Raw genomic sequence first — 19931 nt, forward strand, 5'->3', positions numbered from 1 at the left:
ACCACCATCAGGGAAGTCCCCTAATGTCTAAATAAGAGTTAACTTTTGTTGTGTAAGTAACTTTTTTTTTGTATTTACTTGTATTTTGGCTAATTCTGTTCTTAATTCCTTTTTATTTCTTAGATAGATCTTCTATCTAGGGTCACTTTCCTTACTCTTCAGTATATCCTTTATCATTTTTTCCCCTCAGTTCTTGTTTCCCTGAAATATCCTTACTTCTTCCTCATTCCTAAAACTATTTTCCCTGTGTATAATATTCTAGTTTGATAATTATTTTCTCTTAGCATAATGAAAAAATTAACCATCTTCTGCCTCCTATTTTTGTGGTTAAGAAATTACCAGTTAGTCTATTTGTTATTTTAGGAAACATTCCGTTTTTTGTCTCTATTTAATATTATGCCCTTTCACTGTGATGTAATTCGGAATATAATTCATTTTATCTATCTTCTTTGGAATATTTTTTAAAAATTATTTATTTTTAATTGAAGGATAATTGCTTTACATAATTTTGTTGTTTTCTGTCACTTCAACAAGAATCAGCCATAGATGCACCCATGTCCCCTCCCTCCCGAAACTCCCTCCCATCTCCCTCTGCATCCCTCCCTTCTAGATTTTTTCAGAGCCCCTGTTTGAGTTTCCTGAGTCATACAGCAAAAGCCTATGGCTATCTATTTTACATATGGTATTGTACGTTTCCATGTTACTCTCTCCATACATCTCACCCTCTCCCTCCTCCCCTCCCCCTGTGTCCATAAGTCTGTTCTATATGTCTGTTTTCCATTGCTGCCTTGCAAATAAATTCATCAGTACCCTCTTTCTAGATTCCATATGTATGTGTTAGTATACAATTTATATTTCTCTTTCTGGATTACTTCACTCTGTATAACAGGTTCTAGGTTTGTCCACCTCATTAAAACTAACTCAAATACATTCCTTTTTATGGCTGAGTAATACTCCATTGTACAGATGTACCACAGCTTCTTTATCAATTCATCTGTTGATGGACATCTGGGTTGCTTCCATGTTCTAGCTATTGTAAAGAGTGCTTCAGTGAAGACTAAAGTACATGTGTATTTTTCAGTTATGGCTTCCTCAGGGTATATGCCTAATAGTGGGATTGGTGGGTCATATGGTAGTTTTACCCTTAGTTTTTAAAGGAATCTCCATACCGTCTTCCATAGTGGCGGTATCAATTTACATTCCCACCAGAAATGCAAGAAGGTTCCTTTTTCTCTGCACCCTCTCCTGCATTTATTGTTTGCAGACTTTTTGATGATAGACATTCTGACTGGTGAGGTGGTATCTCATTGTAGTTTTGATTTGCATTTCTTTAATAATGAGCGATGTTGAGGATGTTGAGCATTTTTTTCAGTTTTTAGTCATCTATATATCTTCCATTGTATAATCATAAGGGATTTGATGTAGGTCATACCTGAATGGTCTAGTGATTTTCCCTACTTTCTTCAATTTAAGTCTGGATTTTGCAATAAGGAATTCATGATCTGATCCACAGTCAGCTCCTGGTCTTGTTTTTGCTGACTGTATAGAACTTTTCCATTTTGGCTGCAAAGAATATAGTCAATCTGATTTTTGTATTGACCATCTGGTAATGTCCATGTGTAGTCATCTCTTCTGTTGTTGGAAGAGGGTGTTTACTATGACTGGTGTGTTCTTTTGGTGAAACTCTATTAGTCTTTGCCCTGCTTCATTTTGTATTCCAAAGCAAAACTTGCCTGTTACTCCAGGTATCTCTTGTCTTCCTATTTTTGCATTCCAGTTCCCTATAATGAAGAGGACGTCTTTTTCTGGTGTTCATTCTAGACGGTCCTGTAGGTCATCATAGAACTGTTCAACTTTAGCTTCTTCAACATTAATAGTTGGGGCATAGACTTGGATTGCTGTGATATTGAATGGTTTGCCTTGGAAATGAACGAGATCATTCTTTCATTTTTGGGATTGCACCCAAGTACTGCATTTTGGACTCTTGCATTGACCATGAGGGCTACTCCATTTCTTATAAGGGATTCTTGCCACAGTAGTAGATATAATGGTCATCTGAATTAAATTCACCCATTCCAGTCCATTTTAGTTCACTGATTCCTAAAATGCCAATGTTCACTCTTGCCATCTCCTGTTTGACCACTTCCAGTTTACCTTGATTCATGGACGGAACATTCCAGGTTCCTAAGAGACGTTGTTTTTTACAGCATTGAACTTACTACCACCTACCATCAGATCTACAACTGGGAGTCGTTTCCACTTTGGCTCTGTCTCTTCATTCTTTCTGGAGTTATTGCTCCACTCTTCTCCAGTAGCATACTAGGCACCTACCAACCTGGGGAGTTCATCTTTCAGTGTCATATCTTTTTGCCTTTTCACACTGTTAATGGGATCTTCAAAACAAGAATACTGAAATGGTTTGCCTTTCCCTTCTCCAGGGAACCACATTTGTTAGAACTCTCCACTATGACCTGTCTGTCTTGGGTGGCCCGACATGGCATGTCTCATCGTTTCTTTGAGTTAGAGAAGGCTGAGGTCCATGTGATCAGTTTGGTTACTTTTCTGTGATTGTGGTTTTATTCTGTCTGCCCTCTGATGGATAAGGATAAGATGCTTATGGAAGCTTCCTGATGGGAGAGACTTACTGTGAAGGAAACTGGATCTTATTCTGATGAGTGGGTCCATGCTCAGTAAATCCTTAATCCAATTTTTCTATCGATGAGGAGGGCTGTGTTTACCTCCTTTTTGTTTGACCTGAGGCCAAATTACTGTAGGGGTAATGATGGTAATGGTGACCTCCTTTAAAAGGACTTGTGCACGCACTGTTGTATTCAGTTCCCCTGACCCCTCAGCAGGCCACTGTCAACCCACGCCTCTGCTGGAGACTCCTGGGCACTCACAGGCCAGTCTGGCTCAGTCTCTTGTGGGGAGACTGCTGCTTTCTCCCGGTTCCTGGTGCACACAAGATTTGGTTTTTGCCCTCCAAGAATCTGATGCCTTTCATCAGTGTCTTATAATTTTCTGTATACAGTTCTTTTGTTTCCTTAGGTAGGTTTATTCCTAGATTTTGTTGTTGTTGTTGTTGCAATTCTGAATGGGATTGATTCCTTAATTTTTCTCTCTGATTTTTCATTTTTAATATAGAGGAATACAAGTGATTTCTGTGTATTAACCTTGTCCTGAGAATTTGCTAAATTCACTGATCAGGTCTAGTGATTTTCTGATAATTCTTTTGTGTTTTCTATGTATAGTATCACATCATCTACAAATAGAGTTTTACTTCTTTTTTCTATCAGAGTTCCTTTTATTTCTTTTTCTTCTCTAATTGCCATAGCTAGGACTTCCAAAACTATGTTGAATAATAGTGGTGAGAATGGATACCCTTGTCTTGTTCCTAATCTTAGAGGGATTGCTTTCAGTTTTTCACCATTGAGAATAATTTTGCTGTGGGCTTATTATATATTGCCTTTACTATATTGAAGTAGGCTCATTCTATGTCCATTTTTTTATGCATTTGTATCATAAATGGATGTTGAATTTGGTCAAAGGCTTTTTCTTCATCTGTTGAGATGATTACATGGTTTTCATCTTTCAATTTGTTAATATGGTGTATCACATTGATTTGTGTATATTGAAGAATCCTTGCATCTCTGGAATAAACCCAAATTGATCATGGTATATGAGTTTCTAAATGTGTTGTTGAATTCTGTTTGCTAAAATTTTGTTGAGGATTTTTGCATTGATGTTCACCAGTGATATTGGCCTGTAATTTTATTTTTTGTGTGTTGCCTTTGCCTGGTTTTGGTATCAGGATGATTGTGGCCTTGTAGAATGAGTTTGGAAGTGTTCTATCTTCTGCAATTTTTTGGAAGAGTTTCAGATAAATAGACATTAGCTCTTCTCTAAGTGTTTGATAGAATTCCCCTGTGAAGCCATCTGGCCCTGGGCTTTTGTTTTCTGGGAGATTTTTGATCACAGTTTCGATTTCAGTGTTTGTAATTGACTTGTTCATAATTTCTGTTTTCTTCTTGGTTCAATCTTGTGAGTGAAAGGTTGTTGCTGAATGATAAGACGCCAGGATTCTTGGCCTCTGGAGGAGATGAATTCAATCCGGGGCCAGAGACGAGGCTGGATCACTCAGAGCTTTTGTGTAATAAAGTTTTATTAAAGTATAAAGGAGATAAAGAAAGCTTCTGACATAGGCATCAGAAGGGGGCAAAAGAGTACCCCCTTTGCTAGTATTAGCAATGGAGTTATATACTCTCCAATGAATCCAAAGAATGTCTGGAGGTTGTAAAGACCTCCCCAGACCTACTCCCATAATTCACATTTTAAGATAACAGAGTTGGCCAGAAGGTTTAATTCAAAGATTGTCCTCAGGCAAGATACATCCTTGTAAAGACCAGACCTACTTCCATAACTTATGTTTTAAGATAACAGAATTAGCCAGAGGGTTTAATCCAAAGACTGTCCTCAGACAGGATACATTATTGTTATATAGTCACTCACAATCTGTTAATGAAAAGAAAGGAATGTCATAAAACTTCCAGATAATTCATCCCTGGCCATAAAACGATTGACTTGAATCTTGTAGAAGGGCAGATTACCAACAAACAGTTTCGTTTACATAGATTAGGGAACAATATCTGAGTAAGTAGGTTAGGCCATTTGGGAACCAACTTGAAGATAGAGTCATAGCTTAAGACAACATTTCCATAAGAAAAAGAAATGTATTGGTTAACTCAAGGTTTGAGAGTAGTTAGCTTCAGGTGAAACCAGGTGTCATGGCAACACAGCATTTTAAGAGAAACTTCCTTTTAAATTTGTATAGAGAAGAAAAAAATATCGCTGGTTTGTTTCCTCCTGCCGCTTAAGAGAGAGAAAAATGTCTGGCACTTGCAGCCTCTTTCCTCTGTTTGGAGACTCCTGGCCTTCCTGCCTGTTACCCTCTCATGAGGTTGAAGTTTTCTAAGAATCTGTCCATTTCCTCTATGTTGTCCATTTTGTTAGCATATAGTTGCTCATAATATTATCTTATGATCCTTTGTATTTCTGTGCTGTCTATTGTAACCTCTACTTTTTCATTTCTAATTTTGTTGATTTGATTTTTCTCCCTTTTTTTCTTGTTGAGTCTGGCTAGTGGCTTGTCAATTTTGTTTATCTTCTCAAAGAACCATCTTTTAGTTTTATTAATCTTTGCTATTGTTTCCTTTATTTCTTTTTCATTTATTTCTGCTCTGATCTTTATGATTTATTTCCTTCTGCTGACTTTGGGGGGTTTTTTGTTCTTTACTCAGCTGCTTTAGATGTAGAGTTCAGTTGTCTATTTGATGCTTTTCTTGCTTCTTGAGGTAGCATTGTATTGCTATTAACTTCCTTCTTAGAACTGCTTTTGCTGAATCCCATAGGTTTTGGGTCACCATGTTTTTGTTGTCATTTGTTTCTAGGAATCTTTTGATTTCCCTTTTTATTTCTTCAGTACCTCTTCCTTATTTAGTAATGTATTATTTAATCTCCATGAGTTTTTGTTTGTTACAGGTTTTTTCCCCCTGTAATTGGTATCTAGTCTCATAATGTTGTGGTCAGAGAAGATACTTGATATAATTTCAATTTTTTAAAGTTTACTGAGGCTTGATTTGTGGCCCAAGATGTGGTCTATCCTGGAGAATGTTACATGTGCACTTGAGAAGAAAATGTATTCTATTGCATTTGGATGGAAAGTCTGGAAGATATCTACTAGGTCCATTTGGTCTAATGTTTCATTTAAGGTTTGTGTTTTCTTATTGATTGTCTATTTTGATGGTCTGTCCATTGGTGTAAATGGGATGTTAAAGTCCCCTACTATTATTGCATTATTGTTGATTCCCCCTCTTATGCCTGTTAATGTTTGCCTTATGTATTGATGTGCTCCTATGTTGGGTGCATAAATATTTACAATTGTTATGTATGTCTTCTTCTTGGATTGATCCCTTGATCATTATGTAGTGTCTTTCTTTGTCTCTTATAATATTCTTTATTTTAAAGTTTTATTTTGTTTTGATTTCCAACACCACAGTTCAAAAGCATCAATTCTCTAGCATTCAACTTTCTTTATGGTCCAACTCTCACATCCACACATGACTACTGGAAAAACTATAGCTTTGCCTATATGGAGCTATGTTGACAATGTGATGTATCTGTTTTTTAATACAGTGTCTGTGTTTGTCATAGCTATTTTTCCAAGGATCAAGAGTCTTTTAATTTCATGGCTGCAGTCACTGTCTGCAGTGATTTTGGAGCCCAAGAAAATAAAGTCTTTCACTGTTTCCCTTGTTCCCCCATCTATTTGCCATGAAGTGATGGGTCCAGATGCCATGATCTTAGTTTTTTGAATGTTGTGTCTTAAGGTAGCCTTTTCACTCTCCTCTTTCACCTTCATCAAGAGCCTCTTTAGTTCATCTTTGCTTTCTGCCATGAGGGTTGTGTCTTCTGTATATCTGAGGTTATTGATATTTCCCAGTGTCACTAGAGGCAAGCTTCATCATGACCACTGTAGCAAGCATTCTTTCTTAAGGATTGTTTCCTGACACTGTCAAATCTTGGAGTAAGCAGAGAGTATATAGTTTGAAACCAAGCTTTAACCTCTTCTGTTTTTTTTTTAACCCCATTTATGAAAAGTAGGCTGTGTTTTGAGAGATATTTTAGGGATTCCACTTATTTGTTGAAATTCTACTCTTTCATTCATTTCTTTAACATATTTAATTTTTTCTCTAAATTTATTGTCCATATTTTTTTATATAAACACTTGTGTTTTCTTTTTTTAAAAAATTTGTATTTATTTATTTGTTTGGTTGTGCTGGATCTTCATTGCTGTATATGGGCTTTCTCTACTTACATTGAGTGGGGACTACTTTTAGTTGCAGTGCATGGACTTCTTATAGCCGTGGCTTGTCTTGTTGTGGAGCATAAGCTCTAGAGCATGCAGACTTCAGTAGTTGTGGCACATGGACAGTTGCTCTGCAGGATGTGGGATCTTCCCAGATCAGAGATTGAACCCATGTCCCCTGCATTTGCAAGAAGATTCTGTCTATACCACCAGGGAAGTCCATAGTTCATATTTTTCTGATTCTTTGCACAGTTCACCATTTTTTCTTATTATATCCTTGACATTGTGCTTGAAAGCACCCTAGAGATAGGGTTAAGTATTGCTTTCTCCAAGAAAAGGCATGCCCTTTGTTTTTTAAGGAGTCTACCTGAGTCAGGAATGGGTTGTAGTTTGGGGTAATTAGAATTCACATGTACTTTCAAATATCTTGAGAATCAGATCTAGTCTGTGTGTATTACAGCAGTTTCCCTCTAAAAAGGATTTTGGGAGTCTAAGCATCATGAGACTTTCTGCTGTTAAGCACGGCCACCAGCCTCTTGTTCTGTTGCAGTCTCCACAGAAGTTCCATGGAACAGAACTGGTAGAGGAATGGAAGAATTACCTCTGTATTTGGGACTCATACAGATTACAGTCTATCACACCAGCATGTATAGCTCGTAAAGGCACTACTAGCTTCTTACTTCAGCAGAATCCCTCTGCCTGACATAGACCCTATCCTGTGCCAATGCTCCTATGAATAACTTTCCCTCTGAAATTTAATTCCTTTAGACGTTTTTGGATCTATTACTCTGAATTCTAATGTATGTATATTGGTCTGCCTGTCTGTCTCTCTCTTTGTTGCATATCTAAATATATTATTTGTGTTCAAAGAAGGAAGAGAGGTGAATTTGGATTCAGGAAAGAGTTAGGAAGATATGACTGAAGGGGACAAAGATTAAGATTGCAGAGTAGAATGATTGTGTATCTCACGTCCCCCCTCCCCCCACAAACACATCAAAAATAAATCTACATTAACAATTATCACAAAATACCAGATGAAAGCTGATGCAACAAAAAGCTTCAAGGAAGATCCCCTTGTAACCAGGTAATATGAAAAGAAAAAAAAGAAAAAAAAGAATCAGGATGACCTGCTCCCCTGGGAAGAAACTGTGAAAGAGGAGAGGTTCCCTCTTTCTGGGAACCCCTTTCACTGCCTGGAAGGTCCACTGGGACAGATAGGGAGCTGGAGCGGCCTGAACTTTGCTTGAGAGACGTGTATGGGGGCTGGCTTGCTGACAAACAGGGTAGAGAGAGACCAGCACTGGTGGCCGCTGTGACACTATGAAGCTTGCATTTTCTCCGTTCTGTTTTCAAGTCTTTGGAGCATTTTGCTATCTTATTCTGAATTCTCTTTCAGGTAGATTGCTTATTTCCTCTTTGTTTCTTTGGTCTTCTGAGTTTGTACCTGGTTCTTTCATTTGTGCTGTATTTCTCTCTTTTTGTTTTCTCCCCTTATTTTGCTCTGTGTGAAGTCTCCTTTTCCCAGACTTTACGTTTGCATTCCTTCTTCATAGTGGTTTTTGCCCTTGGAAGAAAAGGTTGGAGGAGTGGTTTGTATTGACTTCTTTTTAGGGGTGACTTGTATCTGTGTTCCAGTGGGAGGAGATCAAGCAGATCAAGCAGGTAATTACAGAAATAATGGGACATATACACATACTTCCACACATACAGTTACAACCAAAGTATTCTAAAGAAAAATACTTGCTCACCTTGCTTGGTGAGCAAGGGAAACCAAAAGTGAGTGATATTGATGAAAAGCAAAGCTAACTAAGGCTCAATCTGGAAAACTGAGGCTGAGCTTTTTGCCAACTGGGGAATATGGCAAAGAGAGCACAACAGTTTAACTTACGTGGTGAAAAAAGAGAGAAGGAAAAAAGGGAGAAGAAAAAGAGATAAAAAAGAGGAGAAGGAAGAGGAAAGGGGTAAGGAAGCAGTGGAATAGAGAGCTTAAAATAAGAGAGAGAAATGAAAAATTAGAAAAGCAAGGATAAATAGACATGTGAAAAAGATTTTTAAATATTGAAGAATAGCTCCAACTGGTAAAGAACTTTAAGAAAAGCAGTCAAATATATCAAAAACAAAATCAGAAAAATCACAAGTAAAAGGGTGAAAAAAATTTTTTTTGCTATTGTTTTTAAAAGAAAAACAAAGAGGAACACTCCACAGTACTGCTAAAGGCTAATGTGAAGGTAGAAATATGTAGGGGGAATGAATAGTGTGATTTAAAAGAGAAAAAGGAAAAAAAGTTTCTCAAGGTCATAGATCTTGATTGTGAAGTCTGCCTCTGTGGATGGGGTTGGATTAGTGTCCTGTGATGTTTTCCTGGTTGGGGGAGCTTGTGGCTATGTTACAGTTGATGGAGCTGGATCTCATCTCTCTGAAGGGCACCTCAGTGTCCAATAGTAGGTTTTGGGGTGTCTGTGGGTTCAGTATGTCTTTGAGCAGTCCTCCTGGCATTGGCAGTGTTAGACATATCTATTTCTGCAGTCACGTCAAAGTGGCCGTATCAGCATATCTTCACTGCCACCATTCCCTGCTTGTCCCTGGAATCTCTGCCAGTGCTCCTGTCCCCTGGTCCTGCCCTGCACTGCAAGCCAAAGGTTGCTAGGTAGGGGCTTGTGTGGATCTTTTCTCAGCTCCCTGGCCCTGCCCTCTGCGTCATGGAGACCTGTGTGAGCTTCCCTCAGCCCCTCAGCTTGCCTTCTGTGTCACGGGGCATGTGTGCACTTGCTTGGGCTCACTGGGCCTGCCCTCTATATTGTGGGACTTGTTGCACTTGTCTCAGCTCCCCAGGCCTGCCCTCTGTGTCACAGGGCTTGTGTTCACACGTTTCTGTTCTCTGGACCTGCCCTCTGCACTGCACGTTTTGTGTGCTCTGAATTCCACGTTTGAATTCTGTGCATCTCTTGGCACCTTGGCTGGCCATCTGCCCCTGGGGCTTCTGTGGACTTCCCTTGGTTCCCTGAGCCTGCCGTCTGGTTGGAGCTACAATCCATGAGCTGTTTGTGGGCTGAGAAGTGCAGCTTTCTGTTTTCTGCACTCCAGGTCCTTTGTTTTGCCTGAGATTCCACTCCCCCTTGGGCCCCCTTGTGAGGGAGCTTCCCAGTGCTCGGGAATCTCTTCCTCCTTCACGACTCCTTCCCTTGGGGCCCAAACTCTCATTTAGAAGTTCTCTATCTTTTCCCTTTTTATGTCTCCATCTTCTCTCCTACCTCATTCCAGGGAGCTTAGCCTGCCCCAACCCGGAGGCCTGGGGTCTTCTGCTGTCGCCTAGAGGTTGCTAGGAGCTGTTCTGAGAGGGTAACAGGCAGGAAGGCTAGCGGTCTCCAAACAGTGGAAATAGGTTGCAAGTGTCAGACAATTTTTCTCTCTCTGTTAGTGACCAAACCACTAAGCAGCAGGAGGAAACAAACTACAAGTGTCAGATTTTTTTTCCCTTCTTTATACAAAATTAAAAGAAGATTTCTTTTAAAATTCTGTGTTGCCATGATGACACCTGGTTCCACCTGAACTTAACTTTTCTCAAACCTTGAGCTAACCAATGTGTTTTTCTTATGGAAATGTTTTTCTTAAGCTGTGTTAATGAACTATGTATTTACCCTAGATTCTCTCTTTATTCAAGTCAGTTTAACCTAAGACTCAGAACCAACTTGACAAACCAGTATGTTTTACTCATATAAATGTTCTCTTAAGCTGTGTTTATGAGACTGTATCTCTGCTTGGAAACCTGCCTTTCTTCAAGATTGATATCAATTTATTGTTCCAATGTTATCTCAAAATGCATGTTGTGGGTGTGGGGCCTGGTGCCACTCTCTGAGTTCTGAGACATTTCTTTTCTCTAATTAGCAGCCTGCTGGTAGGTATATAGCTTCCTGCTAAAGACTAGCAGGGGGGCACTCTTTCTGCCCCCTTCTGATGTCTATGTCAGAAGTTTTCTCTATCTCTTTTATACTTTAATAAAACTTTATTACACAGAAGCTCTGAGCAATCAAGTCTTGTCACTGGCCCCAGATTGAATTCCTCTCCTCAGGAGGCCAAGAATGCTGGTGTGTTTCATAGCTCAGCAACAACCTTCCAGTTCAGTTCAGTTGTCACTGAGTTGTGTCCAACGATTTGCGGCCCCATGGACTGCAGAATGCCAGGTTTTCCTGTCCATCACCAACTCCTGGAGTTTACTCAAACTCATGTCCACTGAATCGGTGATACCATCCAACCATCTCATCATTTGTCATCCCCTTCTTCTCCTGCCTTCAATCTTTCCCAGCATCAGGGTTTTTTCAAATGACTCAGCTCTTTGCATCAGGTGGCCAAAGTATTGGAGTTTTAGCTTCAACATCAGTCCTTCCAATGAACACCCAGGACTGATTTCCTTTAGGATGGACTGGTTGGATCTCCTTGCAGCCCAAGGGACTCTCAAGAGTCTTCTCCAACACGACAGTTCAAAAGCATCAATTCTTCAGTGCTCACCTATCTTTATAATCCAATTCTCACATCCATACATGACCACTGGAAAAACCACAGGCTTGACTAGATGGACCTGTGTTGGCACTGTAATGTCTCTACTTTTTAATATGCTGCCTATGTTGGTCATAACTTTTCTTCCAAGGAGTAAGTGTCTTTTATTTCATGGCTTCAATCACCATCTGCAGTGATTTTGGAGCCCCCCAAAATAAAGTCAGTCACTGTTTCCACTGTTTCCCCATCTATTTCCCATGAAGTGATGGGAGCGGATGCCATGATCTTAGTTTCCTGAACATTGAGCTTTAAGCCGACTTTTTCACTCTCCTCTTTCACTTTCATCAAGAGGCTCTTTAGTTCTTCTTCATTTTCTGCCATAAGGGTGGTGTCATCTGCATATCTGAGGTTGATATTTCTCCCGGAAATCTTGATTCCAGCTTGTGCTTCCTCCAGCCCAACGTTTCTCATAATGTACTCTGCATATAGGTTAATAAGCAGGGTGACAATATATAGCCTTGATGTAGTCCTTTTCCTATTTGGAACCAGTCTGTTGTTCCATGTCCAGTTCTAACTGTTCCTTCCTGACCTGCATACAGATTTCTCAAGAGGCAGGTCAGGTGGTCTGGTATGCCCATCTCTTTCAGAATTTTCCACAGTTTATTGTGATCTACACAATCAAAGGCTTTGGCATAGTCAATAAAGCAGAAATAGGTGTTTTTCTAGAACTCTCTTGCTTTTTTGATGATCCAACAGATGCTGGCAATTTGATCCCTGGTTCCTCTGCCTTTTCTAAAACCAGCTGGAGTATCTGGAACAATATGGTTCATGTATTGTTGAAGCCTGGTTTGGAGAATTTTGAACATTACTTTGCTGGCATGTGAGATGAGTGCAATTGTGTGGTAGTTTGAGCATTCTTTGGCACTGCCTTTCTCAGGGATTGGGATGAAAACTGACCTTTTCCAATTGGACAGAAAATAAGGAGTGCTCTACTCCTGCAAGAGGGTGAGGCAACCAAGAAAGTTTGTAGGATGGGATTTTAAAAGAAAGACATGATCAGAAGGCAGAAAAAGGAGCCTGAAGATGGTAGGGTTAGAAATGCAGAAGGATGAGGGACTATGGTGTTCCTGATAAACACCCAGAGATATAAAATCATGTGGAATTTTGGGAAGACTGAAAGTCTGACAGATTAAAAATGTGAGATCACTGGGATGGTACAATAAGAGATAAGGAAGTGGAAGCAAGAGCCCCATTGGCAGGCCTGGCACCAACCCATTTGATACGTATTTTGATGCTTTTGTGCTAGATGTCTTCCTGGTAAAAGTGATATATAGTCGCTTCCTTTGTGGTATGAGACTATTTTAAAATTAGCTTGAGAGCTATTTTGGTTTTGTGCATTACTTTGGGGGCAATGTGGTAGACATATTAGGGAGGGTAGAATGCAGATACAGAGTTTATTTTTGTGTATGGTGTTAAAGAATATTCTAATTTAATTTTTTACATGCAGCTGTCTAGTTTTCTCAGCACCATTTATTGAACAGATGGTATTTTTTCTATTGGATAGTTTTTTTTTTTCCCCCAGAGATTTTGGCCATTTTATTTTGTTTTTTGGTTTATTTATTTTTACTTGAAGGAAAATTGCTTACAGTTTTGAATTGGTGTCTCTCAAACATTAGGCTTCCCTTGCGGCTCAGCTAGTAAAGAATCCACCTGAAATGCCAGAGACCTGGGTTTGATCCCTTGGTTGGGAAGATCCCCTGGAGAAGGGAAAGACTACCCTTTCAACAGAAAATTGGTTTAAAGATTTACTGAACATGGCCCCGCCCATGAGAACAAGACACAGTTTCCCCCATAGTCAGTCTCTCCCATCAGGAAGCTTCCATAAGCCTTATTCTTATTGATCAGAGAGCAGACAGAATGAAAATCACAATCACATAAAACTAATCAAACTGATCACACAGACCAAAGTCCCGTCTAACTCAATGAAACTATGAGCCATGCTGTGTAGGGCTACTCAAGACAGACGGGTCATGATGGAGAGTTCTGACAAAGTGTGGCCCACTGGAGAAGGGAATGTCAAACCACTTCATATGCTTGCCTTGAGAACCCCATGTTCGGTATGAAGAGGCAAAAAGATATGACACTGGGAGATGAACACCTTAGGTCGGTAGGTGCCCAATATGCTACTGGAAAAGAGTGAAGGAAAAAAACTCCAGAAAGAATGAAGACAGAGGCAAAGCAAAAACAGCACCCACTTGTGGATGTGACTGGTGATCGAAGTAAAATCCAGTGCTGTAAAGAATAGTATTGCATAGGTACTTGGAATGTTAGGTCCTTGAATCAAGGCAAATTGGAAGTGGTCAACCAGGAGATGGCAAGAGTGAACGTCAACATTTTAGGAAACTGTGAGCTGAAATGGACTGGAATGGGCGAATTTAATTCAGATGACCATTATATCCACTACTGTGGGCAAGAATCCCTTAGAAGAAATGGAGTAGCCCTCACAGTCAACGCAAGAGTCCAAAATACAGTACTTGGGTGCAATCTCAAAAATGATAGATGATCTCTGTTCGTTTCCAAGGCAAACCATTGAATATCACAGTAATCCAAGTCTATACCCCAACCAGTAATGTGAAGAAGATGAAGCTGAACAGCTCTATGAAGACCCAAGAGAGCTTCTAGAACTAACACCCAAAAAAGATGTCCTTTTCGTCATAGGGGACTGGAATGCAAAAGTAGGAAGTCAGGAAACACCTGGAGTAAAGGCAAGTTTGGCCTTGGAGTACAAGATGAAGTAGGGAAAGGCTAACAGAGTTTTGCCAAGAGAACGCACTGGTCATAGCTAACACCTTCTTCCTACAACACAAGAGACGACTCTACACATGGACATCACTAGATGATCAATACCGAAATCAGAATGATTATATTCTTTGCAGCCAAAGATGGAGAAGCTCTATACAGTCAGAAAAAACAAGACTGGGAGCTGACTGTGGCTCAGATCATGAACTCCTTATTGAAAAATTCAGACTTAAATTGAAGAAAGTAGGGAAAAACACTAGACCATTCAGGTATGATCTAAATAAAATCTCTTATGATTACACAGTGGAAATGACAAATAGATTCAAGGGACTAGATTTGATAGACAGAGTGCCTGAAAAACTATGAACAGACATTTGTGACATTTTGCAGGAGACAGTGATCAAGACCATCGCCCAGAAAAAGAAGTGCAAAAAACCAAAATGGCTGTCTGAGGAGGCGTTACAAATCTCTGTGAAAAGAAAAGAAGCAAAAGGCAAAGGAGAAAAGGAAAGATATATCCATCTGAATACAAAGTTCCAAAGAATAGCAAGGAGAGATAAGAAAACCTTCCTCATGATCAGTGTTATAGAAATGACTCTGATGCTGGGAAAGGTTGAAGGCAGGAGAAGTGGGTGACAGTCGATGAGATGGTTGGATGGCATCACTGACTCGATGGACATGAATTTGGACAAGCTCCAGGGTTTGATGATGAACAGGGAAGCCTGGTGTGCCGCAGTCCATGGAGTCACAAAGAGTCAGACATGGCTGAGCAGCTGAACTAAACTGAACTGAACTACCAAACATTAATCAGCCATAGGTTTACCCATATCCCCTTCCACTTGAACATCTGTCCCACCACACTCCTCTAGGTTGTTATCAAGCCTCAGTTTGAGTTCCCTGAGTCACAAAGCAAATTCCTGTTGGTTATCTATTTTATATATGGTAATGTATGTTTTCATGTTACTTTTCCATGCCTCCCAACCTCTCCTTCTCCCTCAACCAGCCATGTCCATAATTCTGTTCTCTATGTGTGTGCAATTGGATAGTTTTAAGATGCCGTCTTTGTTGTAGGGTAATTGAGCATAGGTAGATGAGTTTATCTCTGGGCTTTCTTTCCTGTTCCATTGATCTGTATTTCTATTTTTGGTTAACACCATATACAAAAATAAACTCAAGATGAACTAAAGAGCTGCATGTAGAACTGGATGCTATAAATCTCTTAGAGGAAACATAGAACATTCTTTGGCATAAATTGCAATAATTGATTTTAGGAGCAGTCTCCTCCTGTAATGGAAATAAAAATAGACAAATGAGACCTAATTAAACTCAAAAACTTTTGCCCAGTGAAGGAACCATAAACAGATTGAAAAGAAATCCCACAGAAGGGGAGAAAATATTTGCAAATGATGAGACTGACAAGGGTTTAATCTGTAAAATTTACAAATGGATCATGAGGCTCAATATAAAAAAACACAAACAACCCAACTAAAAATAGACAGAAGACCTATAGACATTTCTCCAAAGAAGACATAAAGATAGCCAAGAGGCACATCTAAAGATTCTTAACATTGCTAATTACTAGAGAAATGCAAGTCAAATGTAATATCAAACACATTGTCAAATAAGATATTACCTCACACCAACCAGAGTGGCCATCATCAAAAAATCTACAAACAATAAATTCTGGAGAGGGTGTTCCCTTTTGGTGAAATGTGAAGTGGTATAGCCACCAAGGGGAATCTCCAAGGTATGGAGATTCCTTAAAAAACTAAAAATAAAGCTATCATATAATCTATCAATCTACTCCTTAGAATTTATCCAGAGAAAAAGATGGTTCAAAAGATTCCATGTACTCCAGGTTTCATTGTAGTGCTGTTTGCAATAGTCAAGACATGGAAATAACTTACCTACATGTCCCCTGAGAGATGTATGGATAAAAAAGATGTGATACATATATACAATGAAATATTTCTCAAGCACTAAAAAGAGTGAAATAATGCCATTTACAGCAACATGGGTAGACCTAGAGAGTATCATCCTAAATGTGGTAAGTAAGAGAAAGATAAATATATGATATAGCTTATATGTGAAATCTGAAAATCTGATGCAAATGAAATTACTTACAAAACAGAAACAGACTCACAGAGTTTAAAAAAGGAATTTATGATTGCCAGGGTTAAGGATGAGTTGAGGAGAGAGAGAGATTGGGAGTTTGGGATTGACACGTATACACTACTGTATTTAAAATAGAAAACCAACAAGGACACTCTATAGCACAGGGAATTCTGCACAATATTCTGTAATAACCTAAATGGGAAAAGATTGAAAAAGAATAGATGCATGTAAAATGTGTAACTGAATCATTTTTCTGTATGCTTGGAACTAACACAATATTGTAAATCCGTTATGGTACAGTATTGGGGTCCTTTAATGGACTGGAACCTGGTGGTCTGGAGTTCACGATAAGAAAATGAAAGAAGGAAGGAGGCTAATATTCCCTGGGTTAGACAGCCAGCCTTCACGTTCCAGGGTATCAGCCAGAAATAGAGAGATAGTGAGAGAGAGAGAGAGAGAGAGAAAGAGAGAGAGAGAGAAGGACACGGGGACCCAAATCTCTGGTGGAGCAAGGGTGCCTTACTGAATTCTGTAAGAGTATATATACTGTAAAACAAGGTAGCTTCTTCGGATAAAGATCAGGAGACCAGACTTTACAAGTTACCAAGGAAGCAAGGAGCAATAGAGGCCATAAGGCCAAAAGGCGATCCATATAAAAAGAGGGTCCCAAATAATCCCTTTCACCAAACGGAAAAGCTAATGAAGGAAATTCTATGCAATCATCCCATCTCTTTGATCTGCATCCTGGGAGCAGCTTGCCTGCTCCTCTCGCCCCTGACAGGGACTAATAAGGAACAGAGGGCTCAAGAGAGAGAGGAAACAGCACACAGGAATCCTCCTGTTAAACATTGCCTGACAGTCTAGTACAAAATTAAATTGAAAAAGATAGAGGCAAGGTAGGGAGCATCTGCACCCAGGAGATGATGATGGATGCTGAACTGAGGCAGCATCACTGATGGTGAGATGGGGAGAGACAAAGGTGAGATGGGGAGATGTCTGTGACAGGACTTGTTAACTGATGGGAGGCAACATGTGAGGAAATTGGCAGGTCAAGGTTTGGCTTCCTGGTCTCCAATTTGAATGCCTGGGTGGTAAGATATTTCTTTCTCTGAGAAAAAGAAGTTCAGATGGAGGTGTGGGTGAAGATAATATTTAAGTTTTATGGAATTGTTTCATTTCCTTATCAAAATTGACAAACCTTTATCCAAAAGGCTCTCTAAACTACCCACATTTTAAATGTTGTCTTAAAATGTGTGTTTGTGAGTATGTGTGTATGTGTGACGTTCATGGTGTGGGAGCAAAAGTTGGAGATGGAATTGGCATTCAACAGCAGGATTTCCTCTGATGGCCTTATTCCTTGACTTTAAATTCTCTGGAATCTGGAGAGCCCTGTTTTCCTTCCTAGGAAAAAAAGTGTGATTAAAGTTCAAAATATATGTGAGAAACTGCTGTGTATGAATTTACATTTGGAGAAAAGCACCAGATTTTGATCGTTGCTACTTCTAAGTCCAATCTGCTATTCAAATTATGGAATGAGTGATAGCGCTACTTCCATATCACAACATTGTTACTTTTCAGTTTCTCATATGCCTCTGTCACAATTTTGTGTAAATGCCCTCCTTTATTTCTTATACTGTGTGAGGACAGATAGCAGGAAGCATAGTGTTTAGCACTTTGCTTATATTCCCCTTGAGGTCAGACATACCACAAATTAATGTGTGGGTCATCACATAGTTTTTAAAAGAACATAGAGCACTGGGATCATAATTCATATAGTTGTTTTGCAAAAAGTGTTACTTGAATTGAGGTATAATGGGCTATTGTAGTACTAAAGCTATAAGACCGCTTAATGGTGCATTTACACCCTTTCACAAATATACAAAAATATGTATATTTTTCATGTGTCAGTCCTATGTGGTGAACAAGGCCACCACATGACAACCCTGAGATTGTGCTTTGCTAAACTCCAGTAATACCATTAATATATGATTTAAATGGATCCCTTTGGAGTCATATATGTGATGGTCCTAGATAAGAATTGAGATTATAAGGAAACAGAAGACAGAAATGGAGGGAAATGGAGCCAATCCAAGGGATGAAGCCATGCTCAGCACCAGAAGTAGTGGGCAATGCTAGGAGGGCTCACTGGAAATGAAGACAAGGACTTGTCAGGAAATCCAGCATGGAAAATGACTGGACCTATGCCTGCAGAAGGAAGAATGGATGATGATGAGGAGAACACAAATCTTATCTACAGGGGGGGAAGGAAGTGGAAGACAGTAGGAGTTTGGTGTCCAGGAAATTGTCTGTATATCAATTGCTTTGTCACCATAATTTTGTGCAACAATATTGTTAACTGTGATCACTATGAAATCAATTTATTGAGTAATATTATCTCTTTACCATCTGAACCATATCTCTTTGGTGTATAAGCCTGGAAGAATATTGTCCTTCCATGTCTATAATGAACTGTGCTCCAGAGCTCTCCTATTTGATTGGGTACCAATGTCTCTTACTTACTTACAAGACACTCCAATTCCATTGTATGCGTGTGTGCATGTGTGTGTGTGCAAGTGTGTGTGTGTGTGTGTGTGTTAGTCGCTCAGTTGTATCCAACTCTTTGCAACTCCATGGACTATAGCCTGCCAGGCTTCTCTGTCCATGAAATTCTCCAGGCAAAAATACTGGAGTAGGTAGCCATTCCCTTCTCCAGGGGATCTTCCTGACCCACTGATTGAACCCTGGTCTCCCTCATTCCGGGCAGATTCTATACTGTCTGAGATATCAGGGAAGACCAAATTCCATTAGTATTATCAATTTTGGCTCTTATGTTTAGTTTGATGGTTAAATCCCAATCCTATTCAGATATGCGTACACTTGAGTTGGATTTCCCCGGTAGCTCAGATTGTAAAGAATCTGCCTGCAATGCAGGATACCTGGGTTCGATCCCTGGGTCAATAAGATTCCCTGGAGAAGGGAATGGTAACCCAATCCTTTATTCTTGCCTGGAGAATTCCATGGACAGAAGAGCCTGGCGGGCTACAGTCCATGGGGTCACAAACAGTCGGACATAACTGAGTGACTAGCACTTCATACTTGAATTGCAGCTTTCCTCTTTCTCTTCCTCTAATTCAAGCCAGACTTATGGCTATGACTTAAAGTAGGGGAGGATGGAGTATAATACCACAGTCTCTATATCTTCTCCCTTTTCCTAGAGATATTCTGCTTGGATCTTGGTGAGGATGAATAGGAGAGGCCTCCTCATGAGCCTGTCCGACTATTGTGTAGTTTCAGATGTCACTCAGTGGTAGGTGTTCCAAACGTTCCCTAGCAGTTTCTTTGATGGGTCCTATAAAGCTCTTCTCTTCATACAGTCTCTTGACATGGGAGATCCCAAGTGGATTAAGCCCAGTCACAATCTACAATTCTACTCTAAGAAACTCTATACTCCTTGATGTATCAAACATGCACAAAATACTTGATGCCTTCCACTTTCTCTCTCCTGTTCATTTCTTCCATGTCAGCAGCGTCAGGAACTCTGCCCTTCCAGAGGCTCAGCAAGGTTGATGTTAGTGGATTACCCTCCTGACTTATGTGGCGTCCTGAGATTTACACTTCATTCAGGAGTGTCTTTTCAGAACACTGCATTCTCCAGAAG

This window comes from Muntiacus reevesi, chromosome 1 (genome assembly GCF_963930625.1).
Source record: "Muntiacus reevesi chromosome 1, mMunRee1.1, whole genome shotgun sequence".
NCBI classification, from domain to species: Eukaryota; Metazoa; Chordata; class Mammalia; order Artiodactyla; family Cervidae; genus Muntiacus; species Muntiacus reevesi.